Here is a 27073-nt window from a genome sequence, read left to right on the forward strand (position 1 = left end):
GCACGTAACGGCGTTATACGCAAGGTTTTCGTTTGTTCGTTTTGTTTTGCTCTGCTTTGCTTTGTTTTGCTTTCCATCGCGTTGGTAAGAGCGTAAATAAAAAGGCGATTCCTGCGTCTACCACTAATGTAAGAGCTATTTCAAGTGCGACGTGGTGCGGCTTTTCAAATGCTTGTGGGCATTTCTCTGTTGTTGATTCTTTTTTTGTGTGTAACAAAGTGGCATTTTCATGTCCGGACGGGGAGACTTTATCATTCCGACATGAAGCCAAGGCTTGTATTTTGGAAATGTTTTTTTGAAACGGAGAACGACTTTGAAATAGGCTTCCGCCGGCGCCTCGCGATCCAGGTAAGATTGTAGCAAGAACGCAGCGGCAGTGGGGCTTGCTGTAGTCGTGGCCGAGTGGTTAAGGCGATGGACTAGAAATCCACTGGGGTCTCCCCGCGCAGGTTCGAATCCTGCCGACTACGTTATCCGCCTCCAGTCGGTGTGTTTCGGCGCAAGCAAAGAAGCGCGCCTCTTTGCTGTTCCTGGTGGTTTTAAAACGCCCAATCGCTTGTACCCGCTGCCTTGGAAATAAGTTCTTCAGCGTCCGCGAATGGCATTTTGCAGCTGGAAGCAGATGTCGACGCGTTTTGCACAGAGCACCAAAAAAGCGTCTTTTTTGAAGGCCCAGGCACTGAGCATTGGTGGTTCAGTGGTAGAATTCTCGCCTGCCACGCGGGAGGCTCGGGTTCGATTCCCGGCCAATGCAGTGGCTTTTGCTGCGAGCGGCTCCATCACTTGCATCCCCTTGCAACTCGCAACTCAAAAAACCCACTGAAGCTAAGCAGGTGTGAGCCAGGTCAGTACCCGGATGAGGGTGAGCTACAGGGAAAAACAAAGCTTCCAGCTGGAAGCGGTGTTAATGGTGCCGGCGGTGGGGCGCTCACCCTGAGGTCTGTGCGGGTCCCAATGCCCAAGTATAGTGACGGAGATGCTGTGTTGTAAAAGGGCGCTGTCTTTTGGATGAGATGTAAAACCGAGGTCACAGCGCTCTGTGGTCATTCAAAATGACCACCAAAACCTTTGACAAAAGCTCTTGGTAATTGATGGTCTTCAATAATGCTTCTCCTTTAGGTACATTTTAAATCAGCTGAAAAATGCTGTGAAATGGGGGGGCACTTCAGGCCAGTGTAGGATTTGGGTTACAAGAACCATGAAACTGCACGAGAAAGCCCGTACACTGAATTACACGGCTTTCTATTCAAAGGAGGACAAAAGAAATTCCCTGAGTTCGATTTTTTGCAGCACAGAGAGGAGCACTGTTGTGAGGCCGGTTAGCTCAGTTGGTTCGAGCGTGGTCCTAATAACGCCAAGGTCACGGGTTCGAGCCCCGTACTGGCCAGGTCCTTTTCTCCTCTCTTACCAAAGCTGTTAGGTTCCTTTCCGTGGTGAGAGGGGTTGTCATGCAACGCTGCCACATAGTGCCGACAGACAAGAGTGTTGCGGGAGAAGAGAAAAGTGTTTGAAGATTTAAGAGTGTCTTAGGTGGAGCCAAAATCAAGTGTCACAAATACAAGTGGGAGGATTTCCAATGTTTAACATGGTAAAAATAAGCGGAAGTTATCTGCCAGTCCGGCACAGTCTGCCATGCTTTTGTCATATACTGTAAAGTGGTGTCGAACTGGGTGTCGAACTGGAGCCTCACCATTTGCATATGTGAGGCTCCAGTTATACATCGAGTGTCACATTAAATGACAAAAATGAAGAGAGTTAAAGCAGCTGGAGAGGTTTTCTTACAACTTTTGAGCTGACACAGTTTTGGAAAATGTTTCCTTCACGCTGCACTGTACAACATAGGCAGCCAAGAGTCTCCAAAACAAAACAGAATTGACAGATAGGAGAAAATTCCCACTCATCCTGAAGTTCCCAAAATCCAGCACTGAGCGTAAACAAAGTGTCTAAGTAGCGTGGGAATGCTAACCCTAACCCTAGCTGGAGTTTGAGCAATCCAGCACTGAGCGTAAAAAGATGAGTCAAAGTAACGTCTAATCGGATTAGTTTCCTTAGAGCTGGTTCAGAGTCTGCTCAAGAGTTTACCTTCCACACATGCGCAAAGAAGAATGTTGGGGGTGCACGCTTCAAGGCGCCTTACAGCTGTAGGGAGTGATTCGAGACGATTCGTGGCGTGTGCTCGTTCCCATATACCGTACGCCCCGGGGTGCAGTGCTAGGATGATGTACAATACCGCTTGGGCACATAACGGCGTTATACGCAAGGTTTTCGTTTGTTCGTTTTGTTTTGCTCTGCTTTGCTTTGTTTTGCTTTCCATCGCGTTGGTAAGAGCGTAAATAAAAAGGCGATTCCTGCGTCTACCACTAATGTAAGAGCTATTTCAAGTGCGACGTGGTGCGGCTTTTCAAATGCTTGTGGGCATTTCTCTGTTGTTGATTCTTTTTTTTGTGTAACAAAGTGGCATTTTCATGTCCGGACGGGGAGACTTTATCATTCCGACATGAAGCCACCCTTAAGTCCTCTGAGGCGTGTCTGTCTGCAAGGCTTGTATTTTGGAAATGTTTTTTTGAAACGGAGAACGACTTTGAAATAGGCTTCCGCCGGCGCCTCGCGATCCAGGTAAGATTGTAGCAAGAACGCAGCGGCAGTGGGGCTTGCTGTAGTCGTGGCCGAGTGGTTAAGGCGATGGACTAGAAATCCATTGGGGTCTCCCCGCGCAGGTTCGAATCCTGCCGACTACGTTATCCGCCTCCAGTCGGTGTGTTTCGGCGCAAGCAAAGAAGCGCGCCTCTTTGCTGTTCCTGGTGGTTTTAAAACGCCCAATCGCTTGTACCCGCTGCCTTGGAAATAAGTTCTTCAGCGTCCGCGAATGGCATTTTGCAGCTGGAAGCAGATGTCGACGCGTTTTGCACAGAGCACCAAAAAAGCGTCTTTTTTAAAGGCCCAGGCACTGAGCATTGGTGGTTCAGTGGTAGAATTCTCGCCTGCCACGCGGGAGGCTCGGGTTCGATTCCCGGCCAATGCAGTGGCTTTTGCTGCGAGCGGCTCCATCACTTGCATCCCCTTGCAACTCGCAACTCAAAAAACCCACTGAAGCTAAGCAGGTGTGAGCCAGGTCAGTACCCGGATGAGGGTGAGCTACAGGGAAAAACAAAGCTTCCAGCTGGAAGCGGTGTTAATGGTGCCGGCGGTGGGGCGCTCACCCTGAGGTCTGTGCGGGTCCCAATGCCCAAGTATAGTGACGGAGATGCTGTGTTGTAAAAGGGCGCTGTCTTTTGGATGAGATGTAAAACCGAGGTCACAGCGCTCTGTGGTCATTCAAAATGACCACCAAAACCTTTGGTATATAACGGCGTTATATGCAAGTGCGGGACGTGAGGGTTTTCGTTTGTTCGTTTTGTTTTGCTCTGCTTTGCTTTGTTTCGTGGTCAAGAGGCGTAAGGTAAGTCGTAATCCAGGGAGAACACTGGTGGCAAACAGTCCGAGGTGAGAGGCGAGGTCCAAAGTCAAAAAGGCAGAAGGGGAGTCCAATATCCAGAATAAACGAGGTAATGGAAAAAATGCCAGGTAGAGCTCTGAAGGAATAGACTCAATACCGAGCAGCGGGAAGCAGGTAAAGATGGTAAAAATAGCACTGTGTACCGCACGGTGGAGTGTGTGCAGGTGGGTTAACTCGTGCGGCAGCGTTTGTTAATAATCACCCACTGCTGGTGCTGATTAGATCGCTTAAGAGTTGGTCTTAACTGCCTGGCGGTCATGACAAGCTCCTCTTTAAGCTGTGGTTTAGTTTTGCAATCATGTGTTTCTAGAGCAGTTATTTATGGGGGTGGGTGGGTCTTTCACAGAGGCTCAGGACAAATCCCCCGCCTGAAAGTCTAACGTGTGCGTTCAGACAGTCACAGGTCAAGAGCCAGGCAGGAGGACAATGGACAGAAGAGCCAACGAACTAAAAATAAAAGAACAAATATGAAAAAGCCACCATCTTTTTCTTTTTGACATTTTCCGACTTTCATGCAAGCCAGGACAAAGTTGCTCGTAGCTACTTGTGGATTCAAATACTCTATCGAGTGCTTTGATGAGTTTTTGCAATTTGATTGTCGTCCTGTCAGCCTGTTTCTGTTTTTTTTTTTCAATCTAGGGATGGAAAGTATGAGGGAAATGATGGAGCAATCAATAACCGCTCCGGAAAAATGGTAGAAAGGAATGGTCCGTCACTAAGGACATTTGTGAAGCAGAGGAGTGACATCACCACAAAGGCGACACATTCTGCTGATGGTTTTGGTGAATAATGATTGAGGCGCGTTAAGAGAAAGGTAGCTGTGTCAGCATGCGTAGGCTGCAAAGGATCAAGCAAAGGTTTACTCCATGCTGAAAAGAGAAGAAAAGAAGCACAATGTTTCGACTGTGGAGCCTTTTGCACCATCTTCTTTAGCGGTGATGATGTTTACATTGGAAAAACTGAGACATGCGTCCCTGGGTGGGCTTGAACCACCAACCTTTCGGTTAACAGCCGAACGCGCTAACCGATTGCACCACAGAGACTGACGGCCACTTGTGCTCTCTACATTTGCAGGTTTATGGTCAAAGAAAACAATCACTTGCGCTTCTTGCAGCCGGCAATCTTTTTCCACTGACAACCAAGAAATGGATTTCATCTTTCACAAGCTGTATGGATTTCTTCAAAAACAAGTTATTCCAGAAAGGAAATGAATTCTTGCATTAAACTGAACCAAGCTGTACATGTTTGTCTGAAATGAGACATTCGGCACAACAAGACACGGAGAGAGGCACCGCTGGTATTCAGACCCAGGATCGCCTGCTTACTAGGCGGGCACTTTAAGCCACTAGGGAACAGCACCAGCGGAGCACCGCGCTTTTACAGACACTTAGACACATCTGCATTCGGTGTGCACTTAACCTGCTCTCTGAGCCCGTTGCCTCCGTCCCATTTAATAGCAGAACTGACGCCAAGAGAAATGATGAGAAATGGCATTTATCGGGCACTTTTCATGTCCAAGGAGCTCAATGCCCTTGACACCTCCCCAAGGCGACAGAGCTGTGCATTCTTTGGCGACACCATTTTTTCTTTTGTTTAATTTCTATACTTATTGATAGAATAAAAACTATATGTCATGTACTGTAAGGGAAATGTCTCTTTTCATGGGGAAAGCTAGCACCAGCAAATGTTGTGTTTAGAAGAAGTGATTTAACATGACACGTGACCTAATTTACCGGAGCAAAAGCTCACCCAGCAAGCCCTGCTTTACTTCTACAGGAGAGAAGTACTGTAGAGTCTGCTAGATGTTCAGCTGGGTAGCTACTTCAGCATGCCTCGGCTGCAAAGGATCAAGTAATAGGTTTATTGCATGCTGAAAAGAGAAGAACGGAAACACAGCATTTCGACTGTGAGGTCTTCTCACACCTGAAGAAGCCTCACACCTGTAAAAGGCTCCATGGTTTTCTTTCTTCTCTTTTCAACATGGAATACACCTATTGTCTGTAAGATGTGACAATTTCATGGTGTTTTGGAAGAAAACCTTTTTTCTTTGAATTCAAAATCAATCGGAATTTCAGCACGACACATCAACACTTTTTCTGTTCTCTGTGGTAGAGTGCAAGCGCATGTTCCATGGGCCAGTGTCGTAATGGATAACACGTTTGACTTCGAATCAGAAGATTGTAGGTTGGAGTCCTGCCTGGCTCGTGAGGCTTTTAAACCTCTCAGGTTCCTCGGTAACAGGTTGCCGTCATGTATATGAACTATAAAAAAGCATTTGCCACAACCCGTAAATTAGCACGCAAGTGCGGGCTAGTTAACACAGAACTGTATGGAGATCATCTCCAGCTCCGAGCTCAATTGCAATGAAAAAACATGCAGAACAGAACTGGAGAGCAGCTGAATTTGTGCTCAGTAGGGTGGGGAGGACTCAGCATTGCTATTGTTCTAATTATTATGAACTGCAGGGGATCTGAATCAGAACATGTCAGTTAGTTTGATCATTGCGTCAATATGTAGGCCACGTTAATATAGAATTATTACTTTGTCTGTCTCTTCTTTGTATATAGCTGAATGTCCCTGACAATTTCATGTTGCCTGCGATGTGTCCCCTCTCCCCACAGCAGTGGCAGATGACCAGCCGTCATCGCTCCCCCAGCATCGTCGCGCTGGGCGTCTCCTCCTCCCCATCTGATTCCCCGTGCGCCCCTCCGTTGGCGCCCACCGGTTTCCTCGAATACGGCATCAGTCTGCTCAGCCAGAGCCAAGGCCTGCTCCAAGGGGACCAGTGCGGCCAGCATCACGTGGCACTGCACCTCAGTCGGCGCCGGGGCCAGGAACGCCTGGAGCGCTATTTCCCGGTGGGCCTCCTCCGGGAGAGTAGGGTAACCCTGGCGGGCTAAGTAGGCCACGTCTGCGGCTGTTACCTTCACTGTTACCTGGATACCTCTTTATCTAGAACTCACTCTTCCCCCTGCCTGTCTGGCTTCTTTTAATCCTTCTGTGCCCGGATTGCAGCGGGTAAGTTATTTTTCCAAGAAAAAAAGAGAAATTAAAAAAAGAGAAATTTCACCAGAGCCCCTGCTCATGTCTAATTTTTAGTTTAGAAGGATTCAAGCAGGATTTTGGATGAAAGGCAGCGACCTTAATCAAGCCCAAATCATAATTGAACCCATTCAGAGCCTACATTACATTTTAGTGTTTCATTCTGAGCAGAATGCCCTCACACCTGAAGAAGGCTTGCGTTTTCTTCTCTTTTAAGCATGTGTACAATGCTGTAATACAATTTAAAATAATTAAAAGTTTAAAAAGTATCAACTAAACTCCATTAATATCGAGTGTCTTTTATACAGCTTTTATACAGCTTTTAAGTATAGATTACACTTTTCTAAAATGTATTTAAAAAATAAAAACGATTACTAATCTAATCTTTCCACGTTTGATCCAAAAATCCCAAGAAAAATTAATCTAAACTAGGAGAAAGCTATGCTGAAAGTTTATTAATATACTTAGAAGACAAAGATAACAATTTATGTTGCATTTGTCTGATTGTGAATCAAAAAATACATTTAATTAACTGCTCTCAGTGACAGCTGACAATCCTCCATACACTCAAGTGAAAAATTAGTAATGCCAATGTAAACGTCGTATTTACAATTTGTTGATAATAGAAATGTTAAGTTCTCTAAAGCTTTTTGAGGCAGCAAAAGATTTGAACACCCTATATTGTAATGAGCTGCTGAGCTGAGAATGGGTTATGTTCCTGCTGTCAGAGGGGGTGGAAAGTGCCCGCGGTTATTTAATTAGTATTACAATTCACACTGATTCCCTTGCAAAGGTATGGACATAAGAATATTCGTGCGTGGTCAAAAAATGGCATTAAGCACTTAAAATTAATATGGTTAATAAGAGTAAACTGGAACATGCTGTAACAAGATCGGCTAAACTGGGATCTATCGCTTACGCCTGAAATTGGAGCTGCTGTCGCAGTGAATAGCGACTAATAAGTCTGTCTTTCTGTGGGGGGAAGGGAATCTGATCTGATCTGCAAACCTCCAACAGAGCTGTTCAACTGGTTTTTGTCGGGCACATCAAGTGTCAGGTGTAAGCGATAAATATATTTAGCTGAAAAGCTGTACAACGCAAGACATTTCAGTACTCTAGGTTTCGTGAAAAAGCACATTGTGCTGCTGTAATACAGTTTAAAATAATTAAAAGTCTAAACAGTATCAGCTTATGTATGGGTTGTAATTTAAAAAAAGTCAAAAACCGCACTCAAAATGCAATTTAGCGCTTTCTGGCAAGAGGAGACACCCAAATTAATAATGTAACATTCTACTGTTTGTACATGGATATAGTTATAATGCTATTTCCTTAGACACGTGATTCCATGTTTTATTTTGAATCCCCGGCGGAACCGGGCATCCATAAGAATCAAGTACTGTAACAGGTTTATTCTATGCTGAAAAAAAAGAAGAAAGTAAACACATTCCATAAGAATCAGCGCCTTTATATAGCGCCTTTAAAGGTGGCTTCTCAAAACGCTTTACAGGATAAAAACAACAATAACAACAACAACAACAACAACAATATTGTGTTTCATTGCACTTTGACAGATTGTCTTTAAATCAACTGTTGATTTAAAGTTTGACAGTAAATGTTTATATTGTAACGCATACAGCCTCCATTTCTTATTAAAAATGTAGCCTAAGAGGGGGGGTCTGCTCTCACAATCCTCCATATACTCAAGTGAAAAATTAATAATGCCAATGTAAACATCGTATTTACAATTTGTTGATAATAAAAATGTTAAGTTTTTTAAAGCTTTGTGATAGTTTACCCAGTTTACCCATTGTTATTAAAAATGACTTGGATTCGAACATGTTGTGATATTTAGAAATATAAAAGTCAGTTAATTGTCAATTTCCATATTTATGTCTTTATTTAGCGGTTTCATTAGTGACAAAGGCTAAACTTTCTTGGAAAAATGTCTTTGCTGTCTTGCTGATACGTTAAGCTTTCTAAACTCAGCCACAAAGTCATGTGACTGATTTTTTCGCCCTGTTTCGTTGGTTAAACGCAATGATCACAAGCACCACCATGGTAACTGGGACATGTAGTTTTTAATTCAGATTGAATTATAACTGTACGTACTGTAGCGGCGAGGCTTATTAATAAGACAGAATTAAGTGTTGCTGTGCTTTCCCAAATGAGGCCCCATCTCCCTCTTCATCTCTGTGGTGCAGTCACAGAGAAGCTATTCATGCAGACTGATTTAAAGATGTTTTCTTTTGATAAGGTACAGCTCCCAAATGGGGATGCACTTAGCTAAGCCTGGCTATCATGATCAATGGTCATCCATTGGCGCCTAAAGGTCTGCAAGATTCCAAGAGAGAGCCTCATCCAAGTGGTCTACAACCCCAAGGTCAACATCACCAGAGCACAGTTGCAAGCTGAACAGCAAAGCCTGGCATAGAGCCAGAGAGCGCGGATTAGACAGCAACAAGCCTGCAACTGCTTCTTTGTGCCCGCAGGAGATCTGAATCCCCAGAGATTGGATGAGTATTCAACTTCACTGCATGACAGCTCGAGAATTCAATTGTTATCCCAACCAGTTGATATCAATTTAATTCCTAAGAGTTATGTACTTGTTTTGAGTATCTAGTGTAGAAGTTATAACCAAGTTCATTTACGAAACGGTCTAAATGAATGATATACTGAACGTATGTCCTCTTGATATATGTAACTCTTTGTAACTGACTGAATATATACCTTTTGTATTCTGATAACCCTCTCGATAAGATCTGTTAGGTTTACATGCATATTCTATGTATTAATAAATGTATCCTCGTGTATTAGTACCTGTGTGTGTGCGTTGTTTGAGTTATGTCGCATGGTTGGATTCTAAAGCCATCAAAAGAATCAACTTTGTGATTTACTGCTACAATGAATAATTGTCTCAGTAAATCCCAAATCCTACAGAACTAGTGCCTTCAGAGAGCACACTACAGATGTTACCTATTTATCGTTGAACAGGATGTATGTGATGTGGCGACTAGGTTCAATTTTGTATCCTCTTTAAAAGATTAAGGATTGGGGTGAGTGTGATTTACCACCCTTTCAGCTAAGAACCCGACGTGCGGACTGTTTAAGCTGCATAGACTCGGTCGTTTAACTCTTCTCCATTAGCAGGGTTAAGGTTAAAGAAAAAAACATTGCTGACCTCTTTTTTTTTTTGCCAGCCGCGAGCGCTGATTAGCAAGGTTTGTATTTCATGTTTTGCAAGTTGCATCCATTTTAAGAAAAACAAGTCGTTCAAGACAGGAAATGAATGCTTGCATTTAATTAAGTCTAGCCGTAGGCGGTTGTCCATAATGACCAGTTCTGTTCGAGAAGACAGAACAAAAAAGGCACCGCTGGGATTCAGAGCCAGGGTCTCCTGTTTACTAGGCAGGCGCTTTAAGCAACTAAGCCACGGCGCCCCAGGAGCCCTGTCCTTTTGCAGCCACTTGGACACACCACTCAGACACATCTGCATTCGGTGTGTGCTCTGCCTGCTCGCTGAGCAAGTTGCCACCTTTACATACAATAGCAACATCAACACCAAGAGAAAGGGTGACAAATGGCTTTTATCTGGAACTTTTCATGTCCAAGGAGCTCAATGTGCTTTCTGTGTACAACAGGGCCACTGATCTCCACACTGGCCATTGAACCACAGCAGTGGCTTGCTGGCTTGACATCTCCCAAGGAAAATGTTGAAATCGCATGTGGAACAGGAAAATGACCCTCGAGTACGAGGGAAAAAAAAGAAAAAGATCATCTGGAGCGCGCCAACCCATGCCCGGACAGCCCAGTTTCCTTGCTGAGGTGGCTGAGTGGTTAAGGCGATGGACTGCTAATCCATTGTGCTCTTCACGCATGGGTTTGAATCCCATCCTCGTCGCGCTCCATGTCTGACACGTGTGCCCGTTCGGTGTTGGCCCTCCTGTCGTTTGCTCCGGTCCTAGAGCCGTACATTTTCTAGCGGTGGCTGAACATGGTATAGTAGGCTAACGTCGGTATCGAGCAGTAACAGTAACGGTATTTACGTGCCGCTGCTGCCAAGTAGCTCTGGTTTGAGACCGCTTTTTCACTTACTTGCAACGCAAACAGAGAAAGCGATTTTTGACAGTCTCTCGAGAGACTGCGCTAGGTGTTTAGGGATAGACTTTGTCAGGTCCCCCTGGGATGGTGGCCTCTCAAATAGTTTGTGATTCCTCTAGAAGTTTATACAGTAGAAGCCTGCTTCGTGGCTTAAATCCAAGCTAAGGAAACGAGTTAGAGGTCTGATGCAGAACTGCGAATTCAATGAAGGGGAACACTACAGTACATTGCACTGTATGTGTGAGGAAAGCTGCCCCCTTCAGTCCCTTGTCGACCGAACAGAGGACTGTAAAGGATACCGCCAAGAAACTTAAGGATGCTGGTTGGAATCCAGCTCCAAAGAAGCCCCTTTGGGTGTTATGTCATCAAAAAGTAAGAACAGTGAATCTCCCTTTGATCAAAAGCGCAACAGAGCTGTTTTCCGTGGAGCAGGTTTCAGACCCGTAGATCTGTTTTATTTGTAGGGCAGGGCGCATTCCCAAACGCGAATCTCCTGTTTTAGAAATGCTTTGGGCGGCGTGAAGTGAAAATAAGAAGTGGGCTCCAGATGCACATGGAAGCAATCAAGTGTTTCATCCGAGCTGTTTCAAAGACTGCCCAAGAGCTTTCCTTTCACAGAGGCGCAACGATTAATGATGTGGGTGCACCCTTCAATGCGCCTTACGACTCTAGGGAGTGATTGAGACGATTCGTAGCGTGTGCTCATTTCTCTCTATTCCCCGTGTTGCAGTGGTAGGATGACGTAAATTACTGCTTCGACATGTAACGGCATTATAATCAAGTGCAGGAGCTGAGCCACGGCGCCCCAGGAGTGTTGTCCTTTTGCAGCCACTTAGACACACCTTTAGAAAAACATTTTGTTAACAGGCATTCTGCCTCAGCCTAAACACCTATAGCTTGCAAAGCGCATGCTATTAGACAGGCACCTCTGCAAGACCTTAAGAGTCTCTTAAACTAGTGATAGTAAGGTGTTCCCAATGGGCGATGTTCGGCTTTCAAATCATTTCTCCGTGGAAGCGCCGAGATGCAGCTGTTTAAGGCTTAGAAGCAGCTGACTGTTTCACTACCTAGCTGATCACTGTCAGTCAGGGAGCTCAGAGGTGAAAAGCCTGTCTGAGAGACAATTCGCCGTCGATCAGTTCAATATGTTCCGTACCAGCTCGGCGCACCCGAGATCATCTTGGTAGCCGTGTAGCTCATATGAGTGAGAGCGTGTGTGTGTACCACCGTGATTGGATGCCGGCCCTTCTCAGGTCACAGTAAACCTTCTGCTCAAAAAAAGTGAGGTAAAACCTCACTCTGCACAGTAAAACCTCAAAAAAGTGAGGTTTTTTTTAATCTCTGACCAAGGGAAACGTTTCATTTTTTCAAAGAAATGTTTGTTAAATAATGAAGTCATAGTTCTATGGGATTCAATCATAGACCGTGTGACATGGAAGTCAGGAACCTAACCCACAGCGCCAACAGCACAGTCACATGCTGAATGCTGAAAAAGCACTACAGAAACATTATCGACAGACAATGTACAGTGTGTACTATTCTTGTGTTGCGGTACATGAATATAATTATATCGTTATTAATTTCTAATTTATAACTTTATAAATTTACTTTATACATTTATTAACGTTATTAATTAATTTCACGACGCACAGACAGGGCGCGGGGAGCCGCCGCCTGCAAACACAGCTCCAGGCAGGACTCCACTCCGCAGGAGCCGCAGAAAAGAGGAGATGGGCAGAGACCTGAGCTGCTGTTGCTGCAGACGCTGTCTTTTCTGCACTCGGGGTAGGAGTGAATGTTGAGTTGCCCTTAGAAATGAAGCAGAGCACTTCAACGGCACGGGTGTGTGTGTGTGCGTGCGCCTGGTGAGTCTGGGAGACAGATCGAACCTGGGCTAAAAGAGAGGGGGCTTAGCCCTCTTCCATTTGTTACTTCAAAGTTGTACAACCCATTTGTATCTGCTAGGCGGCGCAGTCGTCGTGCACAAAGAACGCTTTGAAAAGCGTCAAAGGCAAGTCATTCCGAGTTGGTCGTTTGTGTTTTCCGTTCAGACGCGAAAAGCTGAAATGATCTCTCGGCTCCTCGGTTGTCATTTCTGCTCCGTAATGGAATCACAGCACGCGTCGCCTTCCAGCACGCTGGGTCGGGACACGATGCCGGGGGTCGGAGCGTGCGCTGTCTTCCTCGTTAGTATAGTGGCAAGTATCCCCGCCTGTCATGCAGGAGACCGGGGTTCGATTTCTCCGACGGGGAGTAGCTTTTCTTTTACCTCCTTAGAGAAAGAACTGCATTTCACTTCTCTGTTTTCTTTCACAGCGTCGTGCACCTTTTCATTGCTCTCGCTTTCAGAGCCTCCGCACGGCACACGACTCGACATCAGGAAGCACATTGAAGTGAAAGCAGGGAGCGCTGCGACATGCACTGTGCAGATCCCGCCACACTAAGAGGTGAGTGGGTCTGTTCGATGCACAAAGAACGCTTTGATAAGCGTCAAAGGCAAGTCATTCCGAGTTGGTCGTTTGTGTTTTCCGTTCAGACGCGAAAAGCTGAAATGATCTCTCGGCTCCTAAGTAGCCAGGTAGAAAAAAATGCCAGGTAGAGCTCTGAAGGAATAGACTCAATACCGAGCAGCGGGAAGCAGGTAAAGATGGTAAAAATAGCACTGTGTACCGCACGGTGGAGTGTGTGCAGGTGGGTTAACTCGTGCGGCAGCGTTTGTTAATAATCACCCACTGCTGGTGCTGATTAGATCGCTTAAGAGTTGGTCTTAACTGCCTGGCGGTCATGACAAGCTCCTCTTTAAGCTGTGGTTTAGTTTTGCAATCATGTGTTTCTAGAGCAGTTATTTATGGGGGTGGGTGGGTCTTTCACAGAGGCTCAGGACAAATCCCCCGCCTGAAAGTCTAACGTGTGCGTTCAGACAGTCACAGGTCAAGAGCCAGGCAGGAGGACAATGGACAGAAGAGCCAACGAACTAAAAATAAAAGAACAAATATGAAAAAGCCACCATCTTTTTCTTTTTGACATTTTCCGACTTTCATGCAAGCCAGGACAAAGTTGCTCGTAGCTACTTGTGGATTCAAATACTCTATCGAGTGCTTTGATGAGTTTTTGCAATTTGATTGTCGTCCTGTCAGCCTGTTTCTGTTTTTTTTTTTCAATCTAGGGATGGAAAGTATGAGGGAAATGATGGAGCAATCAATAACCGCTCCGGAAAAATGGTAGAAAGGAATGGTCCGTCACTAAGGACATTTGTGAAGCAGAGGAGTGACATCACCACAAAGGCGACACATTCTGCTGATGGTTTTGGTGAATAATGATTGAGGCGCGTTAAGAGAAAGGTAGCTGTGTCAGCATGCGTAGGCTGCAAAGGATCAAGCAAAGGTTTACTCCATGCTGAAAAGAGAAGAAAAGAAGCACAATGTTTCGACTGTGGAGCCTTTTGCACCATCTTCTTTAGCGGTGATGATGTTTACATTGGAAAAACTGAGACATGCGTCCCTGGGTGGGCTTGAACCACCAACCTTTCGGTTAACAGCCGAACGCGCTAACCGATTGCACCACAGAGACTGACGGCCGCTTGTGCTCTCTACATTTGCAGGTTTATGGTCAAAGAAAACAATCACTTGCGCTTCTTGCAGCCGGCAATCTTTTTCCACTGACAACCAAGAAATGGATTTCATCTTTCACAAGCTGTATGGATTTCTTCAAAAACAAGTTATTCCAGAAAGGAAATGAATTCTTGCATTAAACTGAACCAAGCTGTACATGTTTGTCTGAAATGAGACATTCGGCACAACAAGACACGGAGAGAGGCACCGCTGGTATTCAGACCCAGGATCGCCTGCTTACTAGGCGGGCACTTTAAGCCACTAGGGAACAGCACCAGCGGAGCACCGCGCTTTTACAGACACTTAGACACATCTGCATTCGGTGTGCACTTAACCTGCTCTCTGAGCCCGTTGCCTCCGTCCAATTTAATAGCAGAACTGACGCCAAGAGAAATGATGAGAAATGGCATTTATCAGGCACTTTTCATGTCCAAGGAGCTCAATGCCCTTGACACCTCCCCAAGGCGACAGAGCTGTGCATTCTTTGGCGACACCATTTTTTCTTTTGTTTAATTTCTATACTTATTGATAGAATAAAAACTATATGTCATGTACTGTAAGGGAAATGTCTCTTTTCATGGGGAAAGCTAGCACCAGCAAATGTTGTGTTTAGAAGAAGTGATTTAACATGACACGTGACCTAATTTACCGGAGCAAAAGCTCACCCAGCAAGCCCTGCTTTACTTCTACAGGAGAGAAGTACTGTAGAGTCTGCTAGATGTTCAGCTGGGTAGCTACTTCAGCATGCCTCGGCTGCAAAGGATCAAGTAATAGGTTTATTGCATGCTGAAAAGAGAAGAACGGAAACACAGCATTTCGACTGTGAGGTCTTCTCACACCTGAAGAAGCCTCACACCTGTAAAAGGCTCCATGGTTTTCTTTCTTCTCTTTTCAACATGGAATACACCTATTGTCTGCAAGATGTGACAATTTCATGGTGTTTTGGAAGAAAACCTTTTTTCTTTGAATTCAAAATCAATCGGAATTTCAGCACGACACATCAACACTTTTTCTGTTCTCTGTGGTAGAGTGCAAGCGCATGTTCCATGGGCCAGTGTCGTAATGGATAACACGTTTGACTTCGAATCAGAAGATTGTAGGTTGGAGTCCTGCCTGGCTCGTGAGGCTTTTAAACCTCTCAGGTTCCTCGGTAACAGGTTGCCGTCATGTATATGAACTATAAAAAAGCATTTGCCACAACCCGTAAATTAGCACGCAAGTGCGGGCTAGTTAACACAGAACTGTATGGAGATCATCTCCAGCTCCGAGCTCAATTGCAATGAAAAAACATGCAGAACAGAACTGGAGAGCAGCTGAATTTGTGCTCAGTAGGGTGGGGAGGACTCAGCATTGCTATTGTTCTAATTATTATGAACTGCAGGGGATCTGAATCAGAACATGTCAGTTAGTTTGATCATTGCGTCAATATGTAGGCCACGTTAATATAGAATTATTACTTTGTCTGTCTCTTCTTTGTATATAGCTGAATGTCCCTGACAATTTCATGTTGCCTGCGATGTGTCCCCTCTCCCCACAGCAGTGGCAGATGACCAGCCGTCATCGCTCCCCCAGCATCGTCGCGCTGGGCGTCTCCTCCTCCCCATCTGATTCCCCGTGCGCCCCTCCGTTGGCGCCCACCGGTTTCCTCGAATACGGCATCAGTCTGCTCAGCCAGAGCCAAGGCCTGCTCCAAGGGGACCAGTGCGGCCAGCATCACGTGGCACTGCACCTCAGTCGGCGCCGGGGCCAGGAACGCCTGGAGCGCTATTTCCCGGTGGGCCTCCTCCGGAAGAGTAGGGTAACCCTGGCGGGCTAAGTAGGCCACGTCTGCGGCTGTTACCTTCACTGTTACCTGGATACCTCTTTATCTAGAACTCACTCTTCCCCCTGCCTGTCTGGCTTCTTTTAATCCTTCTGTGCCCGGATTGCAGCGGGTAAGTTATTTTTCCAAGAAAAAAAGAGAAATTAAAAAAAGAGAAATTTCACCAGAGCCCCTGCTCATGTCTAATTTTTAGTTTAGAAGGATTCAAGCAGGATTTTGGATGAAAGGCAGCGACCTTAATCAAGCCCAAATCATAATTGAACCCATTCAGAGCCTACATTACATTTTAGTGTTTCATTCTGAGCAGAATGCCCTCACACCTGAAGAAGGCTTGCGTTTTCTTCTCTTTTAAGCATGTGTACAATGCTGTAATACAATTTAAAATAATTAAAAGTTTAAAAAGTATCAACTAAACTCCATTAATATCGAGTGTCTTTTATACAGCTTTTATACAGCTTTTAAGTATAGATTACACTTTTCTAAAATGTATTTAAAAAATAAAAACGATTACTAATCTAATCTTTCCACGTTTGATCCCAAAATCCCAAGAAAAATTAATCTAAACTAGGAGAAAGCTATGCTGAAAGTTTATTAATATACTTAGAAGACAAAGATAACAATTTATGTTGCATTTGTCTGATTGTGAATCAAAAAATACATTTAATTAACTGCTCTCAGTGACAGCTGACAATCCTCCATACACTCAAGTGAAAAATTAGTAATGCCAATGTAAACGTCGTATTTACAATTTGTTGATAATAGAAATGTTAAGTTCTCTAAAGCTTTTTGAGGCAGCAAAAGATTTGAACACCCTATATTGTAATGAGCTGCTGAGCTGAGAATGGGTTATGTTCCTGCTGTCAGAGGGGGTGGAAAGTGCCCGCGGTTATTTAATTAGTATTACAATTCACACTGATTCCCTTGCAAAGGTATGGACATAAGAATATTCGTGCGTGGTCAAAAAATGGCATTAAGCACTTAAAATTAATATGGTTAATAAGAGTAAACTGGAACATGCTGTAACAAGATCGGCTAAACTGGGATCTATCGCTTACGCCTGAAATTGGAGCTGCTGTCGCAGTGAATAGCGACTAATAAGTCTGTCTTTCTGTGGGGGGAAGGGAATCTGATCTGATCTGCAAACCTCCAACAGAGCTGTTCAACTGGTTTTTGTCGGGCACATCAAGTGTCAGGTGTAAGCGATAAATATATTTAGCTGAAAAGCTGTACAACGCAAGACATTTCAGTACTCTAGGTTTCGTGAAAAAGCACATTGTGCTGCTGTAATACAGTTTAAAATAATTAAAAGTCTAAACAGTATCAGCTTATGTATGGGTTGTAATTTAAAAAAAGTCAAAAACCGCACTCAAAATGCAATTTAGCGCTTTCTGGCAAGAGGAGACACCCAAATTAATAATGTAACATTCTACTGTTTGTACATGGATATAGTTATAATGCTATTTCCTTAGACACGTGATTCCATGTTTTATTTTGAATCCCCGGCGGAACCGGGCATCCATAAGAATCAAGTACTGTAACAGGTTTATTCTATGCTGAAAAAAAAGAAGAAAGTAAACACATTCCATAAGAATCAGCGCCTTTATATAGCGCCTTTAAAGGTGGCTTCTCAAAACGCTTTACAGGATAAAAACAACAATAACAACAACAACAACAACAACAATATTGTGTTTCATTGCACTTTGACAGATTGTCTTTAAATCAACTGTTGATTTAAAGTTTGACAGTAAATGTTTATATTGTAACGCATACAGCCTCCATTTCTTATTAAAAATGTAGCCTAAGAGGGGGGGTCTGCTCTCACAATCCTCCATATACTCAAGTGAAAAATTAATAATGCCAATGTAAACATCGTATTTACAATTTGTTGATAATAACAATGTTAAGTTTTTTAAAGCTTTGTGATAGTTTACCCAGTTAATTTAATTCCTAAGAGTTATGTACTTGTTTTGAGTATCTAGTGTAGAAGTTATAACCAAGTTCATTTACGAAACGGTCTAAATGAATGATATACTGAACGTATGTCCTCTTGATATATGTAACTCTTTGTAACTGACTGAATATATACCTTTTGTATTCTGATAACCCTCTCGATAAGATCTGTTAGGTTTACATGCATATTCTATGTATTAATAAATGTATCCTCGTGTATTAGTACCTGTGTGTGTGCGTTGTTTGAGTTATGTCGCATGGTTGGATTCTAAAGCCATCAAAAGAATCAACTTTGTGATTTACTGCTACAATGAATAATTGTCTCAGTAAATCCCAAATCCTACAGAACTAGTGCCTTCAGAGAGCACACTACAGATGTTACCTATTTATCGTTGAACAGGATGTATGTGATGTGGCGACTAGGTTCAATTTTGTATCCTCTTTAAAAGATTAAGGATTGGGGTGAGTGTGATTTACCACCCTTTCAGCTAAGAACCCGACGTGCGGACTGTTTAAGCTGCATAGACTCGGTCGTTTAACTCTTCTCCATTAGCAGGGTTAAGGTTAAAGAAAAAAACATTGCTGACCTCTTTTTTTTTTTGCCAGCCGCGAGCGCTGATTAGCAAGGTTTGTATTTCATGTTTTGCAAGTTGCATCCATTTTAAGAAAAACAAGTCGTTCAAGACAGGAAATGAATGCTTGCATTTAATTAAGTCTAGCCGTAGGCGGTTGTCCATAATGACCAGTTCTGTTCGAGAAGACAGAACAAAAAAGGCACCGCTGGGATTCAGAGCCAGGGTCTCCTGTTTACTAGGCAGGCGCTTTAAGCAACTAAGCCACGGCGCCCCAGGAGCCCTGTCCTTTTGCAGCCACTTGGACACACCACTCAGACACATCTGCATTCGGTGTGTGCTCCGCCTGCTCGCTGAGCAAGTTGCCACCTTTACATACAATAGCAACATCAACACCAAGAGAAAGGGTGACAAATGGCTTTTATCTGGAACTTTTCATGTCCAAGGAGCTCAATGTGCTTTCTGTGTACAACAGGGCCACTGATCTCCACACTGGCCATTGAACCACAGCAGTGGCTTGCTGGCTTGACATCTCCCAAGGAAAATGTTGAAATCGCATGTGGAACAGGAAAATGACCCTCGAGTACGAGGGAAAAAAAAGAAAAAGATCATCTGGAGCGCGCCAACCCATGCCCGGACAGCCCAGTTTCCTTGCTGAGGTGGCTGAGTGGTTAAGGCGATGGACTGCTAATCCATTGTGCTCTTCACGCATGGGTTTGAATCCCATCCTCGTCGCGCTCCATGTCTGACACGTGTGCCCGTTCGGTGTTGGCCCTCCTGTCGTTTGCTCCGGTCCTAGAGCCGTACATTTTCTAGCGGTGGCTGAACATGGTATAGTAGGCTAACGTCGGTATCGAGCAGTAACAGTAACGGTATTTACGTGCCGCTGCTGCCAAGTAGCTCTGGTTTGAGACCGCTTTTTCACTTACTTGCAACGCAAACAGAGAAAGCGATTTTTGACAGTCTCTCGAGAGACTGCGCTAGGTGTTTAGGGATAGACTTTGTCAGGTCCCCCTGGGATGGTGGCCTCTCAAATAGTTTGTGATTCCTCTAGAAGTTTATACAGTAGAAGCCTGCTTCGTGGCTTAAATCCAAGCTAAGGAAACGAGTTAGAGGTCTGATGCAGAACTGCGAATTCAATGAAGGGGAACACTACAGTACATTGCACTGTATGTGTGAGGAAAGCTGCCCCCTTCAGTCCCTTGTCGACCGAACAGAGGACTGTAAAGGATACCGCCAAGAAACTTAAGGATGCTGGTTGGAATCCAGCTCCAAAGAAGCCCCTTTGGGTGTTATGTCATCAAAAAGTAAGAACAGTGAATCTCCCTTTGATCAAAAGCGCAACAGAGCTGTTTTCCGTGGAGCAGGTTTCAGACCCGTAGATCTGTTTTATTTGTAGGGCAGGGCGCATTCCCAAACGCGAATCTCCTGTTTTAGAAATGCTTTGGGCGGCGTGAAGTGAAAATAAGAAGTGGGCTCCAGATGCACATGGAAGCAATCAAGTGTTTCATCCGAGCTGTTTCAAAGACTGCCCAAGAGCTTTCCTTTCACAGAGGCGCAACGATTAATGATGTGGGTGCACCCTTCAATGCGCCTTACGACTCTAGGGAGTGATTGAGACGATTCGTAGCGTGTGCTCATTTCTCTCTATTCCCCGTGTTGCAGTGGTAGGATGACGTAAATTACTGCTTCGACATGTAACGGCATTATAATCAAGTGCAGGAGCTGAGCCACGGCGCCCCAGGAGTGTTGTCCTTTTGCAGCCACTTAGACACACCTTTAGAAAAACATTTTGTTAACAGGCATTCTGCCTCAGCCTAAACACCTATAGCTTGCAAAGCGCATGCTATTAGACAGGCACCTCTGCAAGACCTTAAGAGTCTCTTAAACTAGTGATAGTAAGGTGTTCCCAATGGGCGATGTTCGGCTTTCAAATCATTTCTCCGTGGAAGCGCCGAGATGCAGCTGTTTAAGGCTTAGAAGCAGCTGACTGTTTCACTACCTAGCTGATCACTGTCAGTCAGGGAGCTCAGAGGTGAAAAGCCTGTCTGAGAGACAATTCGCCGTCGATCAGTTCAATATGTTCCGTACCAGCTCGGCGCACCCGAGATCATCTTGGTAGCCGTGTAGCTCATATGAGTGAGAGCGTGTGTGTGTACCACCGTGATTGGATGCCGGCCCTTCTCAGGTCACAGTAAACCTTCTGCTCAAAAAAAGTGAGGTAAAACCTCACTCTGCACAGTAAAACCTCAAAAAAGTGAGGTTTTTTTTAATCTCTGACCAAGGGAAACGTTTCATTTTTTCAAAGAAATGTTTGTTAAATAATGAAGTCATAGTTCTATGGGATTCAATCATAGACCGTGTGACATGGAAGTCAGGAACCTAACCCACAGCGCCAACAGCACAGTCACATGCTGAATGCTGAAAAAGCACTACAGAAACATTATCGACAGACAATGTACAGTGTGTACTATTCTTGTGTTGCGGTACATGAATATAATTATATCGTTATTAATTTCTAATTTATAACTTTATAAATTTACTTTATAAATTTATTAACGTTATTAATTAATTTCACGACGCACAGACAGGGCGCGGGGAGCCGCCGCCTGCAAACACAGCTCCAGGCAGGACTCCACTCCGCAGGAGCCGCAGAAAAGAGGAGATGGGCAGAGACCTGAGCTGCTGTTGCTGCAGACGCTGTCTTTTCTGCACTCGGGGTAGGAGTGAATGTTGAGTTGCCCTTAGAAATGAAGCAGAGCACTTCAACGGCACGGGTGTGTGTGTGTGCGTGCGCCTGGTGAGTCTGGGAGACAGATCGAACCTGGGCTAAAAGAGAGGGGGCTTAGCCCTCTTCCATTTGTTACTTCAAAGTTGTACAACCCATTTGTATCTGCTAGGCGGCGCAGTCGTCGTGCACAAAGAACGCTTTGAAAAGCGTCAAAGGCAAGTCATTCCGAGTTGGTCGTTTGTGTTTTCCGTTCAGACGCGAAAAGCTGAAATGATCTCTCGGCTCCTCGGTTGTCATTTCTGCTCCGTAATGGAATCACAGCACGCGTCGCCTTCCAGCACGCTGGGTCGGGACACGATGCCGGGGGTCGGAGCGTGCGCTGTCTTCCTCGTTAGTATAGTGGCAAGTATCCCCGCCTGTCATGCAGGAGACCGGGGTTCGATTTCTCCGACGGGGAGTAGCTTTTCTTTTACCTCCTTAGAGAAAGAACTGCATTTCACTTCTCTGTTTTCTTTCACAGCGTCGTGCACCTTTTCATTGCTCTCGCTTTCAGAGCCTCCGCACGGCACACGACTCGACATCAGGAAGCACATTGAAGTGAAAGCAGGGAGCGCTGCGACATGCACTGTGCAGATCCCGCCACACTAAGAGGTGAGTGGGTCTGTTCGATGCACAAAGAACGCTTTGATAAGCGTCAAAGGCAAGTCATTCCGAGTTGGTCGTTTGTGTTTTCCGTTCAGACGCGAAAAGCTGAAATGATCTCTCGGCTCCTCGGTTGTCATTTCTGCTCCGTAATCGAATCACAGCACGCGTCGCCTTCCAGCACGCTGGGTCGGGACACGATGCCGGGGGTCGGAGCGTGCGCTGTCTTCCTCGTTGGTATAGTGGCAAGTATCCCCGCCTGTCATGCAGGAGACCGGGGTTCGATTTCTCCGACAGGGAGTAGCTTTTCTTTTACCTCCTTAGAGAAAGAACTGCCTTTCACTTCTCTGTTTTCTTTCACAGCGTCGTGCACCTTTTCATTGCTCTCGCTTTCAGAGCCTCCGCACGGCACACGACTCGACATCAGGAAGCACATTGAAGTGAAAGCAGGGAGCGCTGCGACATGCACTGTGCAGATCCCGCCACACTAAGAGGTGAGTGGGTCTGTTCGATGCACAAAGAACGCTTTGATAAGCGTCAAAGGCAAGTCATTCCGAGTTGGTCGTTTGTGTTTTCCGTTCAGACGCGAAATGCTGAAATGATCTCTCGGCTCCTCGGTTGTCATTTCTGGTCCGTAAAGGAATCACAGCACGCGTCGGCTTCCAGCACGGTGGGTCAGGACGCAATGCCGGGGGTCGGAGAGAGCGATGTCTTCCTCGTTAGTATAGGACCTGTCACGCGGGAGACCGGGGTACATCAGGACGCGCATTGAAGTTAAAGCAGGATGCGCTGCGACATGCACTGTGCAGATCCCGCCACACTAAGAGGTGAGTGGGTCTGTTCGATCACAGCGCTAGGCGAATCCCCAATCCCCTTTTGTGCGTGGCGACAGAAAGAGTCTGGTCTGTTTCCGCCCGGATTCGAACCGGGGACCTTTCGCGTGTGAGGCGAACGTGATAACCACTACACTACGGAAACTGTGGTAAGATGTGCCCAGCGGCCCAGCGCTGAGCTTCGCTAATGCGATTCAGCTGCTTCCAGTGCCTTTATTGGAGTGCGCTGATGGACCGTGCTCTCTCTCCAGAGACCAGCACGCCTGTCATGGACGGAGCAGGAAAGGCGGCGTCACATTCCCTCTCCACGCAATCGACGAAATCGGGCTACTGAAGTGGAGAAAATCGCCTCTCCAGAAAGTGCAAATATCATCTTGGAGAGTATAAATCCTATTGCCGAAGGTCAGCCCTGTCTACCAGAGTGACCCTCCCACCTCCTGCAGCGATGGTCAGCTCGTCTCACACGCAAGAAGTTTCGGCTGGAAACAAGCGCCCCCTCTTCTCGCACGTTTTGCACGTTGAGTAGTTTTAATGCGGCTCCTTCATACACAGTGCTGATCTTTTGGAAAGCAGGAGGCAAAATTGACACGTTCCCATACCAGGAATCGAACCCGGGCCGCCTGGGTGAAAACCAGGAATCCTAACCGCTAGACCATATGGGAGTGCACAACCCTGCTGTTCAGGGCATCATGCAAGCAAACTACATAAATATGAGAAAACACGCAAGAGAGTTGTCACTCAGAGTGTCGAAGGGTCAATGTATACTGGGGCTCAGTTGAAATGCAACGTCAGGACTTTCCCGAATTATGTCACACGAAGAGAGCACAGCCTTTTCCGCCCTGCCACGTGTGTATCGGTAACTCTACGTGATCGTATAGTGGTCAGTACTTTGCGTTGTGGCCGCAACAACCCTGGTTCGAATCTGGGTCACGGCAGAATAGGGGTGTTTGCTTTTACTACTTGCATGAATGAAGGCAAAAAAAAGCCAATCGATGTGAACGAACGGCGCTTTACAGAGGAGTACTGCCTGACTGGATCGTTGATGAACGACAGAGGCCACTCCGACCTCTTCTCGGGTTTCTTCAATGACTTACTAAGGATCTTCTTCACATTCGCCCATGCAGGGGAAGCCAGTTACACCATAGCAAACGCAGGAAAGTGCATTTCATGCAGAGACCAGGAGGGACCTGTTTACACCAAGAGTGGTCGGAGTATGGAACAATGCGCCCAGCCCTGTTGCTGGAGTCGATTCTTGATTAGATCTTGGGCTCACTAAGAGGCCCCCGCTGGGTACTAATCTTTCTGTTGTTCTCGCAGGTGTTGCGCTGCTTTTGAGCCGACAGAGCTCGTCTTGGTCTGTCGGGACAGCCCAATTGCAAATGATCGGCTCCAGGTACAGAAAAAACGTGCGTTTGGTACAAGAGTGCATGAAGGCACCGGAAATACATTGGGAACAAATGACTGGTGGTTCAAGACCTCTGTGAAGTGCAGGAGCGTGCAAGAAGAGGCTGTTTGCACCCGGTCTCGAACCTGGGACCTTTCACATGTTAGGCAAACGTGATAACCACTACACTACGGAAACCTATAGGGTTTGTTGCTGGTGTATCGCTTGTGTTTCGGGCTGAGAAAGGGACGCGTCATTTTAGGCAGGGGGCGCTGGAGAGAGGAACAAAGGGAGCGATGAAACAAAATGCCGAAACCCGGGATCGAGCCAAGGACCTTTAGAACATACTCTCACGAATCGTTAGAATATGTGCGTTTGATCATCAATTGCGTAACAACCACATTCGTTCGACTTGAGCCATCAAGCTCATAGTTTTCAAATCTTGAAAGCTGTCATTGAGCACATCATAGTCTGCAGTACGCCCCGTAACTTGCGTACTTCAACAGAAAGAAGAGCAGACAGCTCCATAAATATGCGAGGCGCAGAGAGTGCAAGGCGAGCCGCACACGTTTCGGTGGCTGAGAGAGGGCAGTTTTTGCTTCTGCATTTCCCAAGTAAGGACGCATGACAACAAGCGATCGCGGTGCTCATTTACGACATAGTGGTGATGAGTTTTCAGTACGTGTTCTTTTGAACGAGCAATGAGGTTGCTGCCTTGGACAGCTGACTGCACGCTCTCATTGTGCCACGTGATGAGTATTCACCAGGCTCGTTCAGTCATTAGTCACATTCCATCGTTTGCCATAAGCAGATGCTGCAAGGTGATGTGGATATCAGTTCCCAGTCTTGTGGACGAGGACAAAAAGAGCACACAAGGGCTCATCCGCGAGTTGAACCCAGGACCTCCCACACCCTAAGCGAGAATCATATCCCTAAACCAATGAGCCACGGCGGCACTTGCCATTTTATTCTGTCAACGAGCTTGAGGACGGGGGAGAGGCATCATTCGCTCGACAAGTCAGACCTTCATCAATAAGTCAAGAAAGCCGCAATTACACGACTGCCTTGCAGACGAAGGGCAGTGAACTGCACCCGGTAAGAGGGGAACAAGCGGCACTAGGCGACACTGAGGCATGAGCCCCAGTGAGGGGGGTTAGCTTGCATGGTACAGCGCTCGCTTTGCACGCGAGAGGTAGCGGGATCATTTCCCACGTCCTCCAGGTGTGTGCTTAGAGCTTGATGTGCCGAAAGGTGTCCTTTAGCCTGTGGTCACGCCTTCTATGGAGAGCGTCATGCAGCTGTCAATCATTTCGCAGCCACGCCCCCTCTTCATCTTCTCTCTGCCTTAAGCGTCTCCGCCACTCTCTCTTGACATTTCATGTCAGCATGTCAGAAGTCCGAGTGACGTTTTTAATGGCTGAGTGAGGGCACGATGCTGAAGCAGAGAGGCCACTTCAGCCAGAGAGACTTGTGCTAGGTGAGATCTGAAAAACGTACTCGCAACAGAAACAGACCAAAAAAGTATCGGTGAGATCAAAAGGCAAATGCAACATCCAGCAGAGGGCGTCTAAAGATTAGGGAACGGGCGACTGAAATCCATATGAGGCAAACTTTCCGGCTGTGTACTGCAGCTGGCCTCGTAGGCGTAGTTGGTAGCGCGTCAGTCTCATCGTCTGAAGGTCCTGAGTTTGATCCTCACACGGGGCAGGGCTGCTTCCTCTCTTGCTCTTTTCAAACACTTGCGGCAACTGTTCGCTCATAACCACGTCTGGAATGCGTGACCTTTACACGGGGGAGAAGCAACGCCGCATCCCTTTTCTAAAGAACATTCACATTCAGAAATAAGTCAAGAAATTTGCCATTACTTTAGCTCGCACTGCTGTCAGCCTGCCCATGTTGCCAAAGAAAGATTCATTCGGCGTCAACATGACAGAACAGCGATCACTTGAAAACACTGTTCCACACTCCGTAAGCAAGAACTTCAGTGTTTGCAGTCACCCGATATGCCGATAGTCAAAGGAGCACAAAACACGAAGCGTCAAAAGACAAGATGAGTTGATGGAAAGAGCGTTGAATTGATGAGCACAAAAGTTCAGCTCGTACAATAGGCAACGAAGGTCCCGGCGTCATCATCGCACTTGAAAGGACTGCCTTGCAGACTAAGGGCAGTGGGAGGTTGCTGTTTTGAGATGGAGGCATTGGGATAGTGGGCCGAGATCTATTCTTCTTAAGGAATTCTTCATCGTGAAAGATCGGTCCACAGGTCATCCAAAGAACTTACAAATTTTTGGGACTCAGGGAATCACGTGCTTCCGGAAGGGAGTGAAGTGCTCAAACACATGACATGCCCCCTTGATCTCACATGCACAATTCTGCTGCAACATGCACAGCTACCGTCCACACCAGGCAGTGGGGCTTCAGCAGAATTTGCTACGCCACCTGCAATTACATATCCAGCTGCACACATATACATGGCCCCTCTGTCCTTTTCAGGATCTCAAAAAAAAGCATAGCGTGGTTTTCCTGCAACCTGATTGACCGCATCTCCCTCAGAATGTGCCCCGTTGCATTCATTGTCTTATGTTTGCTCAAACTGCATATGTGTGATTGCATATTTTTGGGTATTTTCATATGTCAATATTTAATTCACTGACATTCCTGTATGCTTGGAAGAAAGGTAGATTGGATTTGGCACAGGACGCCTGCCCATATTTGTTGATCATTGTTGGGCTGGAAAAACAATGATAAAAAGTGTATGAAAAAAGCTCTCTCCAATATTTCCCTTCTCTTCGCCATGGTTACACTGCCTGTTCTTTCCGTCTTTTGTCCTTCTACAAAGATTCCAGGGCTCTTTTTCCACCATAATATCAGAAGCCAAAAAATAACCATCTA

At 45.8% G+C, this 27073-nt stretch overlaps 8 non-coding genes across 8 annotated transcripts; 4 read left to right on the plus strand and 4 right to left on the minus strand.

The window, feature by feature from the left end:
- Positions 1–388: 388 nt before the first annotated feature.
- On the plus strand, positions 389–470 carry trnas-aga (transfer RNA serine (anticodon AGA)). Its single transcript has one exon. It is a non-coding gene; the product is annotated as a tRNA-Ser (tRNA).
- Positions 471–683: 213 nt separating this feature from the next.
- On the plus strand, positions 684–754 carry trnag-gcc (transfer RNA glycine (anticodon GCC)). The gene has a single exon. It is a non-coding gene; the product is annotated as a tRNA-Gly (tRNA).
- Positions 755–2656: 1902 nt separating this feature from the next.
- On the plus strand, positions 2657–2738 carry trnas-aga (transfer RNA serine (anticodon AGA)). The gene has a single exon. It is a non-coding gene; the product is annotated as a tRNA-Ser (tRNA).
- A 213-nt stretch (positions 2739–2951) lies between these two features.
- On the plus strand, positions 2952–3022 carry trnag-gcc (transfer RNA glycine (anticodon GCC)). The gene has a single exon. It is a non-coding gene; the product is annotated as a tRNA-Gly (tRNA).
- Positions 3023–4465: 1443 nt separating this feature from the next.
- On the minus strand, positions 4466–4539 carry trnan-guu (transfer RNA asparagine (anticodon GUU)). Its single transcript has one exon. It is a non-coding gene; the product is annotated as a tRNA-Asn (tRNA).
- Positions 4540–14132: 9593 nt separating this feature from the next.
- Positions 14133–14206, minus strand: trnan-guu (transfer RNA asparagine (anticodon GUU)). The gene has a single exon. It is a non-coding gene; the product is annotated as a tRNA-Asn (tRNA).
- An 8663-nt stretch (positions 14207–22869) lies between these two features.
- On the minus strand, positions 22870–22942 carry trnav-cac (transfer RNA valine (anticodon CAC)). Its single transcript has one exon. It is a non-coding gene; the product is annotated as a tRNA-Val (tRNA).
- A 445-nt stretch (positions 22943–23387) lies between these two features.
- trnae-uuc (transfer RNA glutamic acid (anticodon UUC)) lies at positions 23388–23459 on the minus strand. The gene has a single exon. It is a non-coding gene; the product is annotated as a tRNA-Glu (tRNA).
- Positions 23460–27073: the final 3614 nt, after the last annotated feature.

Source organism: Lepisosteus oculatus, unplaced genomic scaffold (genome assembly GCF_040954835.1).
Source record: "Lepisosteus oculatus isolate fLepOcu1 unplaced genomic scaffold, fLepOcu1.hap2 HAP2_SCAFFOLD_82, whole genome shotgun sequence".
NCBI classification, from domain to species: Eukaryota; Metazoa; Chordata; class Actinopteri; order Semionotiformes; family Lepisosteidae; genus Lepisosteus; species Lepisosteus oculatus.